Here is a 15962-nt window from a genome sequence, read left to right as displayed (position 1 = left end):
TATAAAAGCAATAATTAGCATGATAATTTTTAGGGAAGGCTATGTTCTTTATAACAAATGGCCATCATGATGGCGGTCATTCAGCAACAATACCTGTAGTCGAGGGATGTTGTGAGCAGCGCTGTACAGCATATCAGTAGGTATGGTGAGAAACTGCAGTCGGATATTGTCTCTTAGCCCGACACCGAGCGGCGCAGTGGTTAGCACACTGGATTCGCATTCGGAAGGACGGCGTATCAAACCCGTGTGCGGCCATCCTGATCTAGGTTTTCCGTGATGCCCCTAAGTCGCTTAAGGCAAATGCCGGGAAGGTTCTGTCGAAAAGGCACCGCCGCTTTCTTTCTCGATCCTACACTAATACGAGCTTGTGCGCCGTCGTTAATGATCTCGTTGTCGACGGAACGTTGAACAGTCCTTTTTTTGTGTCCCTATTCATGTCGGATGATCGCCGTAGACTTGCGACTTCAATTACCATCAGAACCAATAATGACACGAATTGAGGTCTGAGGACCTCGTAGGCCAAGTACAACGGGCATGGCGAGTCAGCATGCGATCCTCACCAAACGATGTGCGCATGAGATCTGTCACGCTTGTAACAGTAGGTGTTTATCAGCCAGGCTAGGAATGAGCTCACTACAGTTCATTTCATACCCGTTCCTTATGTGGCGACACGGACGTGTTGCCGTCTTAACACCATCTATTGGCGAATTTTTTCACTTGTTTTTGTTTTCAGTAAAACCCTATGTCATTTCAAGCATGTGTATTAAATTCTACCTCTCTACTTACAGTATTCCGTGAATTAGTGCATTGTCAAATGTTAACGGACTTTGGATGACCGTTTAAATTATTGGATGCAACTATGAAAATACTATAGCTGAGTCCTCGATTACACTTACTGAAATGAAATTAGATGAAAACCTGCGCTCTCTATGTGGATTAAATACGAAGAGAAATAGAAAACTGTATATTCAGAATAAATGAAATGTTCCTTTATTCAGTGCCCGTACGCTCCTGAGCCTCGCGGGTCATTAAAGGCAACTAGTGAGATTACATGCATTTGTTATATGGATCATAATTCACATGGTACTGAACATTACGCGCCGTCAGTGCTGCCAACAGTCGTCACAAAAGAGGCACCGTTCGTGAGGACGGCGAGGGTTCCAGCAGGCATTCTGCTTGCCCACTGGCGGAACGGCGCCGTCTGTCCATCAGGACTGAGTAGAAGGCGCCGGCAGGCTCTGTGAGGGCTGCGGCTGCAGTGAGCGGCAGATGTGATGTGAGATGCGTCCCCCCTCCGCCTCTGCCTTGCTCTGCCCTGCCCCCATTCAACTGCGTGACGCTGTTCACTGGGCCGGAAGAACCGCGCGAGGTGGCACGGACCCTCGCTCCTGCAGACTGTCTATCCGAGGCGACAGCTCTGCCTGTCTTCTGCCGTCTTAGTGCGAGGGAGCGTGCGCTAGAACGGACTGACTCTACGAGGACAGCGAATGTATGTGCCCTGCAATGGCTGGTACATCATCGGCACGGGTGGTCACTATACATCCCTTTAAACTCGCCAACGTTGATTGTCGGTAAAGCACATGCCAGACTGAGATTCATTGGAAGAATCCTAAGGAAATGCAATCCGAAAACAAAGGAAGTAGGTTACAGTACGCTTGTTCGCCCACTGCTTGAATACTGCTAAGCAGTGTGGGATCCGTACCAGATAGGGTTGATAGAAGAGATAGAGAAGATCCAATAGAGAGCAGCGCGCTTCGTTACAGGATCATTTAGTAATCGCGAAAGCGTTACGGAGATGATAGATAAACTCCAGTGGAAGACTCTGCAGGAGAGACGCTCAGTAGCTCGGTACGGGCTTTTGTTGAAGTTTCGAGAACACACTTTCACCGAGGAGTCAAGCAGTATATTGCTCCCTCCAACATATATCTCGCGAAGAGACCATGAGGATAAAATCAGAGAGATTAGAGCCCACACAGAAGCATACCGACAATCCTTCTTTCCACGAACAATACGAGACTGGAATAGAAGGGAGATCCGATAGAGGTAGTCAAGGCACCCTCCGCCACACAACGTCAGGTGGCTTGCGGGGTATGGATGTAGATGTAGATGTAGAACGGCTTCTACGACGTCATGTCCGAACTCGACGTCCCCTTACGCTCGCCAGTTATCACCGTTGTCCGTTTAACTGAAACCCCGTCACTCAGTCGGTTGCCGGGTACAATTGCATAAAAGGGAGAGCGAGTACATGAGTTCACAACTATAACCGAGGACTCACGGATTGCCAGGACACACACAATTTATTGACCAGGACCGTATTTTGGGCGCGAAGGGGAGACAAACTGGGTAACTTCCTAGGGCGGCAGGCTTTATGGAGCGGCAATATTTGTTGGAAACTACATAAAAACCATGGGCCTAGTTGTTCGGCGTTCTCCACACTGACGCGGCAGAAACCACGTCGCGAAGGCCTCAGCGTCTAAAATCGCGCATAAATCTTGTGAAACATGGCGTTTTCTGCTGGGCGGATACGCGGCGCTGCGTTTCTTCATGATGCGTACAGGAGAACTAAATCATTTACATGTTCTTTTGAGGAAATAGTTTGATTAAAAAAAGGTTGTTACTTTCATGTCTTGTAGCTTCCACTTGACTGTGGACTGGTTATCTCTCCTTTGTTAATCTGGGTTATGATTCCAACTTAAGTTACTCATTTCTACAGTTTGCACGAAAAATGTAGACACTCGCTACTTTACTTGTGATGCAGTTAGGCTATACATGAATTCATAAGAAATGTGGCAAATATATTGAAATTGCTTTTCAAGCTGAAAGCAAAGTCAGGTTGTTTCATTCTTGTTGTTTTTCTTCTTTTTCCTGGCCTTTTACTAGTATCCTCTTGGGATCGGCCTGTTAATACAGATGTGGTATGTTAGTGGTAGAGAAGAATGGATGCCCCCCCCCCTTTTCTTTGTCAAGAACATTTCTTTCTTATAAATGATCTATTGGAACTCTTAACTGGATAATTTTAAACTACACAACAACAACATTTTTGTGTTTGCGACTGTGTCACTTTCAATTTGCCCAAGTGTTTGAGATCAGTGAACAAATTTTAACCATGGACAGCAAAGAAGTTTGTCTGTAACATGTAAGACTAGCATGTTAATATCAGTAGCTAGAAAATAGCAAATACAATCTTACGAAAAATGTCTTCCACTCAGTGATAGAATGAACGCCGCCGCGTGCGAAAGAACGCGCGCCACTTCCCAACCCGAGGCGTAGTGCAGACCACCTCGTTCACACCTGCGTCTCTCAACACGACTAGGAGCGGCGTGCGAGCATGGCGGGATGGGGCACATTGTCATCGGCTGATTGACACATTTAATTCTACACTGTCCACTCACATTGTGACCACCTGTCAAAAGCCCGAATAATCATCTTTTGCAGTGCAGACCGCTGCGAGAAGTACAGGAAGAGAATCAGTGAGGTTCTGGAAAGTACCAAGAAGGATGTGGAGCCATGCCGAACCACTGCTTTGGCTTTCTCGGTTCAGGATCCATGGCGCTAACAGCCCCATCGAAGTAGTGCCACAGATTCTCTTTGAGTTTAAATCTGGTAAGTTTGGTGACCATGTGAGTATGACATACTGATGCTCTTCGAGCCAACACGTACTCTGCGAGGTGTGTAACACTTCGCAGTATCTGCTGATAGATGCCACTGTCCATATAGGTATGGACATTGCCCCCATAGGTAGATGCATTTTTGTGCCTTCCAGAATGAAGCGGTCACCCAAGGACTGCCACGAAAACATTCCCAAGACATAACGCACTCTTCTCCGGCCTGTACCCTCCGGTGATCCAACGGCCACCCGTCTGATGGAGCACAAAACGTGATTCATCTGAAATATCCACCTGTCGCCACTCAGTGAACGTCCAGTTGTGGTACTGGCGTGCAAATTCCAACCTTCGTCGTCAACATGAAGCAGGTAGCATGGATGCATCAGCCTGCTGTGGAGGACCATACGTAGCAACGTTCGCAGGACGGTCGTCCCTTAGTTCATCTCGGCGGTTACTTGTTGACAGTTGCACGTCTGTTCACTCGTAAACATCTCCGCCACTGTCGTTCATCCCTGTCATCTATGACCCGTGCTGAACCACATTTGTCTTGCCACAGATTTTGGATAGCGTCATTTTGCCACTCACGATATACTTTTATCAGGGTGGTATGCGACAACCTTATAAAATTGGTCGTTTCCGAAATGTCTCCATTCTTGGCCCGAAAGCCAACGATCGTGCTCTTTTGGTCACAGACAATCCGAATCGTTTCCGCATTACGACAACGACTGCACTGTTTTCCATGTCCTGTCGACATGCTTTATATGCCCACCACTGCTAGTGCTGCCACCTGTTACTGCACACTGACGTCGAGAATAGGCTGTGCTCATGTGAGTGGACCATTTACATTGCCTCTCTCGCTCTGCATGGTTGCGACTTAGTACGTTAGACTCATTCGACCTACGAAGAAAAACATAGGGCACAAGCATAATAGTAACATTTGTTAGTGTACCTACATGAAGACGTCGGCCGTAAACAGTGGTAAGGGACAAGTTATTTGTTTTGAGAGATTCCTCAGTGAAGTTTCAATAACATATCATAAAATATATACTTAAAGTGCATCCACTGAGATTTTCTTTTAATTCAGAGGAGTAACTGTTTTCAAATATTTCTAGAGAAAGTTTGTATTTTTAAAATCGTAAATTCTATCCGAAACCATATTCTCAAAAATACAAGAAGGGCTGCTTTTCATTGTTTACTTGCAGACTGTGTGCACTTAAACATGGGATCGTATCGACTTACCACTGTTCATTTGCTGGGTGAGTTAAGGAAACATTACTGTGAAACCTCTCAAAGATACAAATTCAAAACATTCAGATTGTTTCAGTTTGTGATACAATGATTTGTATTACCAATTTTCGCGTTAATTAAGTATGTACAACAACATAAAAACTTAATCTATGATTCAGCACAATACAAAATTAATTTAACTGTCGCCTTACTAAGGCACATGAAGATTGTTAAGGTTGTAGTGTCCCTTAACATTTTCTGTCCCCACACTGTCACACAAAATTTATGCAAACGATGGTAAGGTATTCAACTTATTATTATTCACTTCCTTAAATAATTATTCACATTACATAGTTACAAAAATGTTCAAATGTGTGTGAAATCTTATGGGACTTAACTGCTAAGGTCATCAGTCCCTAAGCTTACACACTACTTAACCTAAATTATCCTAAGGACAAACACACACTCACATGCCCGAGGGAGGATTCGAACCTCCGCCGGGACCAGCCGCACAGTCCATGACTGCAGCGTCTAAGACGCTCGGCTAATCCCGCGCGGCTACATGGTTACCAATAGCTTTCGAAGCGCATTCGGGTTGAGGAAGATATTCAGGATCTTTATCTGAGTCGTAGTTATCTATATTGTATTCATATTTATACAGATGGTCCCTGTAAAGCATTTTCCTGTCACGAACACCGCACGTGTTACCACTGCTGGCTGCCAGGTTTTTGGCGCCTACCACTGTTTACGTTCACAGATACTGGTAAAGTTGCCATTACTGCGAACCTGTAATTAGATACAGAGCTGTCGTTTCTCGTTTTATCGTGAAAGTATCAACTAATACGAATGAAGCACAACACCACGTTTTTACTTGTTACTCGTCAACTATTTTTTACTTGTTACTCGTCAACTATCGCATACCACTCAGCCGAGATCTTCATATGTATCTCCTTATGCCTTCTTACATATATTCCTCATCATTAGCTTTCAACGGGCCTTAGTTCTGCGTTCTCTACTTCAGTGCTACAAAGCCTAATAAAACACGGACAGGTCAGATTTGGATACATATGGCCGAACACCACCTGACAACTCGAGCTGCCGCAGCAGACTGCTGTTGTGGGATAAGGGGCACGCACTTGCTGTTGAGCGTGTGAGTTGGCACTACGTGGCAGAGCACACGCAGCCCCAGTGGACGGCCGCCCCCAGGGGCTGCAGGTGTCTGCCGGCACACGGCGCTGTTGACAGTCTAAATGTTTGCCGGCAGGTGTCGCGTTTGCCAGTAGCAAACACGGGGCGCTCGCCTGCCCGAGTTCGTGACGGCTGTGACCGGGCTGCTGCAGGCTCCGCCACACAACACCATTCCGAACTGCTGGCCACCTCACGTTACATTCCCATCTCCTGTTTTACTCAAATTGCCGTTTTTCTGTTACGGCGCATTGAGCGCTCTATTGAAGTATTACTACAAAACTGATAACACAGTGAACAACCCCCTTAAGCAGCAGCAATGTGTCTGATTACACAAAAAATGGTATGAATCAGTAAATTATTTCATCTAATTTCAGATACACATCTGACCTCATTAGGTGTTATTCACTTTACAGGAACACTGCGATTTTCTCGCTGAATGTTCGATAAAGATGTAGTGGTACTTTTGTTAGGCCAACCTACAGAAGCTATTTTATGTGGTTATGGATTTCTACATTTTACAGCTTGAGAACATAATATATATTAATTCCATTAACTAACTATGAAAAACGCTGTTGAATGTCGTGTTTGCAACACGTATCAAATAAAAAGCATTAGATGCACCTTCTGTACGACTGTAATTTCAAAATGACTGCTTTTATTTCCACGAAATTTATGCCACGGACAATGATAAACTGATTGCGTTACCATTCACGAAACTTACTCTGCAAGAATTAAAATCTTTCCTCCACAATATTAAAAAGAAAATAAGCTGCCCTTTATATCGCAATGTTACGAAGGATGTTCAGTAAGTAATGCATCACATTTCTTCTCAGCCAGTTTCGGTTGAAAAAATTCGGAATTTGTTGTGGGACATCGTGCAATATTCCCCCTTCAGCCCTTAATTTCATCCAATTCCGATCGATGGCAGCCTTATAAGAAGCTTTCAAAGTAGCATCTGCAACGCAGAGAGCTGTCATTCAGTTTCTTTTGGCGAAAAAGCAGAGCATCGCGTGTATTCGTAGGCACTTGCAAAATGTCTACGGTGGCCTGGTAGTGAACAAAAACACGGTGGGTCGTCGGTTGAGAGATTTGTCATCATCGCAACATGGTCGCGCAAACTTGTTTGATGTCCCACATACCGGCCGGTTGTACTCTCATGTGAACTTCTCCTTCTCCATAGCAATAGCAAAGCAAGGCCTCACACAATACTGCGCATCCGACAGGAGCTCACAGAACTTCACTGAACTGTTCTTCCTCATCCACCCTACAGCCCAGATCTCGCACCTCCCAACTTTCATATCTTTGGCCCAGTGAAGGATACACTCCACGGGAAGCACTACGTAGGTAATTTGGACGTTATTGAAGTAACAGGACGTTGCCTTCGACCAGTAGAGCAGTACCATACGTATAGGCCCTCCTAGTGAGGTGGCGTAAGACCGCTGTATTGAATGGAGGTTATGTCGAAAAATAGAGTTTTGTAGCCAAGAGAGTGGGGAGTTATATAGTGCATTGTAATCCTGAATAAAATAAACATGCTTCCAGAAAAAATTGTGGTGCATTACTTATTGAACGCCCCCTCGTAAATGCCCATTCCTTGAACCGAAACATCCCATTCATGTCGGGGGTGTAAAACTCTCCACTGCCGCTAATGTGGCCATGTGAAAGCTTACCGCAAAGGGGACAATAGGGTGTACATGCATTGGCCGTGAAGGCGCCTAATTCCCACGGAATCAGATGCAGGGGCTGGATGACTACGAAGCTTGTTCGCGTTTTACTATGCTGTTAAAAGCCTAAATACTAATAGACCAATGAAATATGGATGTCTTTACTATAAAAGAGGCAGATAACTTTTCTGCAAATAGGCAGCTAGAATCATTGTTCCAGGGTGTCAACTGGAGAGATCTTTTTATGGCAGAACTGTCAGTTGATGTAAAGCTGAATAATAATGAATTGAGAGTGATTTGCCAGCTCTCGGATGGCTACCGTAACCGCTGGCTGCGTGAGCTGTCGGGAGACGAAGATTCGAAAAGACCATGGTTGATGGGAACTCCAGAGGAGCAGACGTACAAGCAGACAACGCCAGTTTTGAGTGATCGGCTTTGTTATGGTTCTCGTCGTCAGTCGTTTTGACAGGTGGCTAATGCTGAATAGAAACATGCATTGCAGGTTCAAATGGTTCGGAACACTTTGGGACTTAACATCTGAGGTCATCAGCCCCCTAGAACTTAGAACTACATAAACCTAACTAACCTAAGGACATAACACACATCCATGCCCGAGGCAGGATTCAAACCTGCGACCGTAGCAGCAGCGCGGTTCCGGACTGAAGCGCCTAGAACCGCTCGGCCACAGAGGCCGGCTACATTGCAGGTTTGCCAGTGAAGTCGGTAAGGAGCTGGCTGCTTATTCTGTATCTGCAAAGACTGAAATAATTTGTAGTCGTTGGTAAAAAATAATATATATTGTACTTGTGTTGCAGGCTTCTTCATATGCTGCATACATATAATTACGAACTGATACCTAGAGAGGCATTACTTATATACCATACTTGACTAAGAGCCTTGTTAGAGGTTGCTTGCTATCAGCTGAAGGCTATGCTACATTCCTAGTTGACGTCCCGAGCAAGACTGGACGAGAGGTCGCTAGATACTTGTCACAAGCCGCGGAGCGGCGCTAGTCGCGACTCGCGGGTCCAGCGATATCTGTTGCGGAACGCGGTCGATATCTGCAACCCGTAACAAGTGTGGTATCGAACGTTGATACTACAGGCTTCCGCCGGCCAGTGTGGCCGAGCGCTTCTAAGCGCTTCAGTCTGGAACCGCGACCGCTACGATCACAGGTACGAATCCTGCTTCGGGCATGGATGTTTGTGATGTCCTTAGGTTAGTTAGGTTTAAGTAGTCCTAAGTTCTAGGGGACTGATGACCTCAGATGTTAAGTCCTAAAGTGCTCAGAGCCATTTGAATAGGCTTCATTGGTGAGGTGTGGCACGTCCAACACTTTGCTAGTTCGGCGTCGTGTCTTCAACTCAACCATCCACTTGTAGCATAACTAATTTTAAAGGAAGGGATTGGCATAGGATAGCTTCTTGACACCCTTTCGATGTTTAGTCTTTAGCACAGTTAACTTACGTATCCTGAGTAAGTCAAATAGGATTTCAAGTGATTCCCTAAGGCAATTGTAAATGGGGCATGCTCATAGCAACAAGAATCTAAGCAACACGACTTTCTTGTATTCATTATCGAGTGGTTATCTATGCGACCTTGGCGTTTTAGCAGTTCCTGGTGATGTTGTACATCGACTACACGCAGAGTGTTTTCTACATCCTTTGTGCGACAGGGCACAGAGATAATAGTTTGGATTGCTTGGACTGAGATCACCGCTGCTAGGGCAATAAGAGGCTGAACTTGGTCAGCTGGATTGCGAATGTGACGGAATTCCACGCGCACTAGCTCTGCTGGGTCATGGCAGAGTCTTATTCCATCATACGAGGTGCGACAATAAAGTAATGAGACTGATGTGAAAAAAATGTTGCTTACCGTTTCAGTCAAGTTTAGTGTTACCTCCTTCAAAGTAGTTCTCTTCTGATTCCACACAAGTTTTCCAGCGCTTCTGCCATTGATGGTAACATTTCTGGAGCTCATCTTCTGTAATATCCTCCAAAACCCTCGTCACAGTTTTTTGGACACCTTGTGTTGTTTGAAAATGGTGTCACTTGACCGCAGTTTTGACTCTTGGAAATAGAAAAAAGTCTCACGGAGCGATATCTGGTGAATAAAGATGGCTGTGGTAGTACTGAAATTTGTTTTGACGTTAAAAATTGCTGTACTGACAGAGCAGTATGGGATGGCGCATTATCGTGATGCAGAATCCAATTATCAGCAGTGTTCGCACGGACACGAAGAACTCTTTTACGAAGTCTTTCTAAAATTTCTTTGTAGTAATATTGGTTAACTGTTTGTCCAGGAGGCACCCACTCTTTATGAACAATTCCCTTGGAATTAAAGAAGCGCACAAGCATGCATTTCACTTTTGACTTTGACATGTGAGCTTTTTTTGGTCTGGGTGATCCCTTTGAGCACCATTGCGAACTTTGGGGTTTTGTCTCCGGATCGCACTGAAAAAACCAACTTTCATCACCAGTGATAACACGGCTCAAAAATTCTAGATTGATTTCCGTTTGCTCTAACAGATCGGCTGCCACATTTTCCGTGTTTCTCGCTGTTGTGGTGTGAGATTTTTGGCTACCATTTTGCTCAAATCTTTCTCGTACCAAGATGTTCAGTTCTTCTGCAATCATTTTCACAGATAATCTTCCATCAGATCGTACGAGTTCACGCACCCTGGCCAAGTTGACATCCGTCCATGAGGTTGATGGCCGTCCACTGCGATCTTCATCTTCAAAATTCGTTGTGCCTTCACTAAACATTTTATGCCAACGAAAAACTTGAGCTCAACATAACCTCCTCTCCAAAAGCCTTCTGAAGCTTACCGTAAGTTGTCGCGTTTTCACCCAATTTTACGCAAAAGGGAATGCCATACTGATGCGAAATATTATGCGGTTCCATTCCCGTGATGAGAGACACAAACACATATGAACTTACTACAGCACAGCTCACGATTGAGCAGTTGCACCGATGTGCCGCTTGGACTAGAAGCAGCCTATAGACCAAGGTCAGATATATTGTCCCTACGCAAGCCTGCAGGGTTGCCACATCTTGCAAAGGAAAGCAGTCTCTTTACTTATACACACTGCTTAAGCTAACTTCAACTAACTTGTGCTAAGAACAACACACACACCCATGCCCGAGGGAGGACTCGAACCTTCGGCAGGAGGGGCAGCACAGTCCGTGACATGGCGCCTCAAACCGCGCAGCCACTCCGCACGGCCAGAGGTTTCTGCTGGCAGTGACACTGATACATAGCCATTGATGTAGTCAGGAATCTTCATCTACGTTACCTTCCAGCAGAAATATAAGTGCCTTATATAATGTCTAGCAGTGCAGTATCAAAATGGTTCAAATGGCTCTAGGCACTGTAAGACAGAACATCTGAGGTCATCAGTCTCCTAGACTTAGAAGTACTTAAACGTAACTAACCTAAGGACATCACACACATCCATGCCCTAGGCAGGATTCGAACCTGCCACCGTAGCAGCAGCGCGGTTGCAGACTGAGGCGCCTAGAACCGTTCGGCCACAGCGGCTGGCAGTGAAGTATCTCACTGCAGTACATCTTCTACCTCCCATTACATTACGGAAATTTCGACCTGGGAGCTACCTTCATTTGATTTGCTAGCTCATGTACTTCGTTTGTCGATTTATTTGTTGTTGGTTTTTTTGATATTGTATAGATTTTTTTTTCCGCACCAAAAGGAACACACGCTTGCCATAAATTTCCTTTCTAAAATCATTCCGTTCCTAAGTAATGTTTAGCATCTGCAAATTTCATATCCTGGTGAGTCATAATTCTTTTCCTCACTTTCTTTCCTTACACACGATGTTCCACCGGATATGGTCAGTGTTCAGTGGTATGACAGGAACGATCATTCTAAACAAAAAAAAAAAATCTAGTAAACGTGGGCTCTAAAATGCATACCTTAAGAGCTATGAGCACTTGTTCATTAGCAGAGATGTGTCTCAGTAGTGAAAATGAAAAAGTGTTCAGCTCCTAAGTTATGTATAATAGGGCCCATTTTTGCTGGACTTTTTTTCTTGTTTCGGTCCTTACTGCCACCTCTCCCAACATGGAAAGCAAATAGCTTGCGGTAGGAGAGATTCTTTAGCAGTATCGAAGATGAAGCAGTTCTCGTAGTTCTTAATGAAAGTATTTCAGAGTCCATGTTTACTAGACATCTTTTATTTCGAATGATTGATGACCATTCCTCCTGGGACGCCCTGTATACTATCATCCCCGTGCTGCAGACCAGACGAGCAAGGACGATGTAAAATACCAGTGAATACTCAATGCTATGTGTTTAACTGTGAAGTCTGGATGATCGCCTACCATTTTGACCTTACAAGGGGACCAAGCCCACTCTTCATCATCGATTTCGTACAAATTTATGGTAGTCTACACGCAGAGCTTAGTCAGAAATGAAAGTGACAAAAATAGAAATTTTTGGCACGGGTCGGGCGAGGCATGGAGCCATTTACGTCAGCTTATCCCCCGGGTAGCGGTAAGCGCAGAGGAAAGAGTGCTTGGGTCGTGGGTTCGAGGCCCTTGGCGAAATTTCTTTTTATTTTCTATTTCTATTTCACTTAAACCGCAGATAAATCGAAATAACGCACAATATATTGTATTTATTAAGATTTTCGTAAAAAGGATCAAAATACAAGACAAAAGGAAAATTTGGGATTGCAAATAAATTTCCAAGATGGGATTAACCTAAAAAGCGGTCCGATAGTGAACACTGCGATGTCTATTTTTATCTTCAGGTGAAGAATTTGGTCACCTGTTCTCGCCATATTTGGAGAAATGATGCGTTACACTTGCTTTGTTGCCAAACTGTTCGACGAGAGAGAACCTTTCGTGTATGTAAAACAACTATGTAATAGTAAAAATGTTGGCTTTATAACGTTTGCAAGATGCCGAGAAAATTATTTCTTCCCCTATTTTTATGAAAAAAATGGCTCTGAGCACTATGGGACTCAACTGCTGTGGTCATCAGTCCCCTAGAACTTAGAACTACTTAAACCTAACTAACCTAAGGACATCACATACACCCATGCCCGAGGCAGGATTCGAACCTGCGACCGTAGCAACAGTGCGGCTCCGGACTGGAGCGCCTAGAACCGCACGGCCACCGCGGCCGGCTTATTTTTATGATCAGTATCGCCTAAGGACGTATAAATCATCAGCTGTAAGATAATGAAATTGTCTACTTTTATGTAAGAAGTTTCCTTGTGCACCTTTACAATCCTTCCCTGGAAATTTTATTTGCAATTCCGATTTTTTCCCTGCTTTTACTTTTCATGCCTTTTAAGAAAATCTTAATAAATACAGTGTATTGAGCGTCATTTAGATTTATTTACAGTACAAGTAGCATAAAAATTGGAAATAAAAAAAGAAAAAAGTTACTGCTTATGGACTCGTACCCACGTCCCTCGAATTACCATGTGAACTTTTTCCATTGCGCTAACCGTTGCCCGGAAGCTAGACTAACGTTAAGGGCTCATGTCTCATCCAGCCTAGGCCTAAAATACTAGTTTTTCTAAACGCTTGCCATCTGGAGCTACCACTTCTGTCAATTTCGACGAAATCGGTGATGACGTACTTATTAGTACGATTCGATTAATCCTTTTGTTCTAATCCAGATATGCCCAATTTGATGTATTATAATACACTAATATCTGAAAATGGCTTCTTAGTTGAAAACGCGCAGTAATGAAAACGAAATATAGAGATATTTTAACCAATTCAAACCCAGCCAGTGTGTCAGAATGTTACCATTCAGTCATTCACTAAAGAGATTAGATTAACTCCTTTCTCTATCTCGTTTTGTCTGTGCACGAACTGACCTCTCGATTACGTTCCATGAATGTTCGATGGGATACATGACGGGCGATCTGGGTGGCCAAATCACACTCTCGAATTGTCCAGAATGTTCTTCAAATCAGTCACGAACAATTGTAGCCCGGTGACATGACATCGTTGTTTGGGAACATGAAGTTCATCAGTATCTGAAAATGCTCTCCAAATAGCCTAACATAGCCACTCCCACTCAACGATCGGTTCACCTAGACTAGAGGACCCAGTCCATTCCATATAAAACATCCCACACCACTATGAAGCCAAAACAAGCTTGCAGGATGCCTTGTTAACAACTTTCGTCCATGGCTTCGTAAGGTCTACGTCACACTCCAACCCTACCATCAGTTTTTACCAACTGAAATCAGGACTGATTTGACCAGCCCACGGTTTTCCGGACTTCGAGGGTCCAACCGATGAGCCCAGAAGAGACACTGCAAATGCACTCGCGTCGGTCGTCAGTTGCCATAGCCATTATGACCATATTTCGTTCCGCCGTTCTAAAGGGTACGTTCGTCGTATGTCCCACACTGATTTCTGCCGTCATTTTACGCAATGTTGAGTGTTAACAATGAGAACTGTGCGCAAACGCTGCTGTTCTCGGGCGCCAAAGTGAAGACCGTCGGGCGCTTCGTTGTCCTAGAGGGAGGTAATGCCTGAAATTTTGTATTCTCGGCACTCTCCTGACACGTGGATCTCGAAATATTAAAGTCGCTAACGATTTCCGAAACGAAATATCCCTTGCGTGTAGGTTTAATAACCAGTCCACGTTCAAAGACAGTCAATTACCGTCGTGCTGCCACAATCACATTGGAAACCTTTTTATATGAATCGCCTGAATACAAATGACAGCTTCGCCAATGCTACTATCGTCTGTATCTTTGCATATAGCTATCACATGACTTCTGTCGCCTCTGTGTATACAGGATGGTTCGTTGATAGTGACCGGGCCAAATATCTCACGACATAAGCCTCAAACGAAAAAACTTCAAAGAATCTCGTCTAGCTTGAAGGGGGAAACCAGATGGCGCTATGGTTGGCCCGCTAGATGGCGCTGCCATAGGTCAAACGGATATCAACTCCGTTTTTTAAGATAGGAACCCACATTTTTCATTACATATTCGTATAGTACGCAAGGAAATATAAATGTTTTACTTGGACCACTTTTTTCGCTTTGTGATAGATGGCGCTGTAATAGTCACAAATGTATAAGTACGTGGTATCACGTAACATCCCGCCAGTGCGGACGGTATTTGCTTTGTGATACATCATCCGTGTTGAAATGGACCGTTTACCAATTGCGGAAAAGGTCGATATCGTGTTGATGTATGGCTATCGTGATCAAAATGCCCAACGTGTGTGTGCTATGTATGCTGCTCGGTATCCTGGACATCATCCTAGTGTCCGGACCGTTCGCCGGATAGTTACGTTAATTAAGGAAACAGGAAGTGTTCAGCCACATGTGAAATGTCAACCACGACCTGCAACAAATGATGATGCCCAAGGAGGTGTTTTAGCTGCTGTCGCGGCTAATCTGCACATCATTAGCAGACAAATTGCGCGAGAATCGGGAATCTCAAAAACGTCGGTGTTCAGAATGCTACATCAACATCGATTGCACCCGTCCCATATTTCCATGCACCAGGAATTGCATGGCGACGACTTTGAATGTCATGTACAGTTCTGCCACTTGGCACAAGAGAAATTACGGGACGATGACAGATTTTTTGCACGCGTTCTAATTAGCGACGAAGCGTCATTCACCAACAGCGGTAACGTAAACATGTATCACATTGGAACAACCGAAATAAAATGTTCAAACGTACCTACGTTCTGTATTTTAATTTAAAAAACCTACCTGTTATCAACGGTTCGTCTAAAATTGTTAGCCATATGTTTGTGACTATTACAGCGCCATCTATCACAAAGCGAAAAAAGTGGTCCAACTAAAAGATTCATATTTCTTTACGTGCTACACGAATATGTAATAAAAATGGGGGCTCCTATTTAAAAATACGCAGTTTATATCCGTTTGACCTATGGCAGCGCCATCTATCGGGCCAACCATAGCGCCATCTGGTTTCCCCCTTCAAGCTAGACGAATTTCGTTCTTTTTAGTTTTTTCGTTTGACGCTTATTTCGTGAGATATTTGGCCCGGTCACGATCAATGGACCACCCTGTATTCATGCCTGTGCTTTACGCAAAACGATTCAAAATTGTTGTATCTCAGTTCCATCTGGTTAGTTTATTAATAATTGTTGTGTTTACTCTGCATCTCAGTCCGTTGTCGGCTGTTGTGTGAGCATGAGCACTTGTATTCGGAGCACTATTCTTATGTTTGTACATATTGTTTATTTTAAATTTGACATGCCGATATCCAATCATTTTTATGATCTTCACATGCATATTCGT

Source organism: Schistocerca serialis, chromosome 7 (assembly GCF_023864345.2).
Source record: "Schistocerca serialis cubense isolate TAMUIC-IGC-003099 chromosome 7, iqSchSeri2.2, whole genome shotgun sequence".
Taxonomy (NCBI): domain Eukaryota; kingdom Metazoa; phylum Arthropoda; class Insecta; order Orthoptera; family Acrididae; genus Schistocerca; species Schistocerca serialis.
This window is presented reverse-complemented; position numbering follows the sequence as displayed.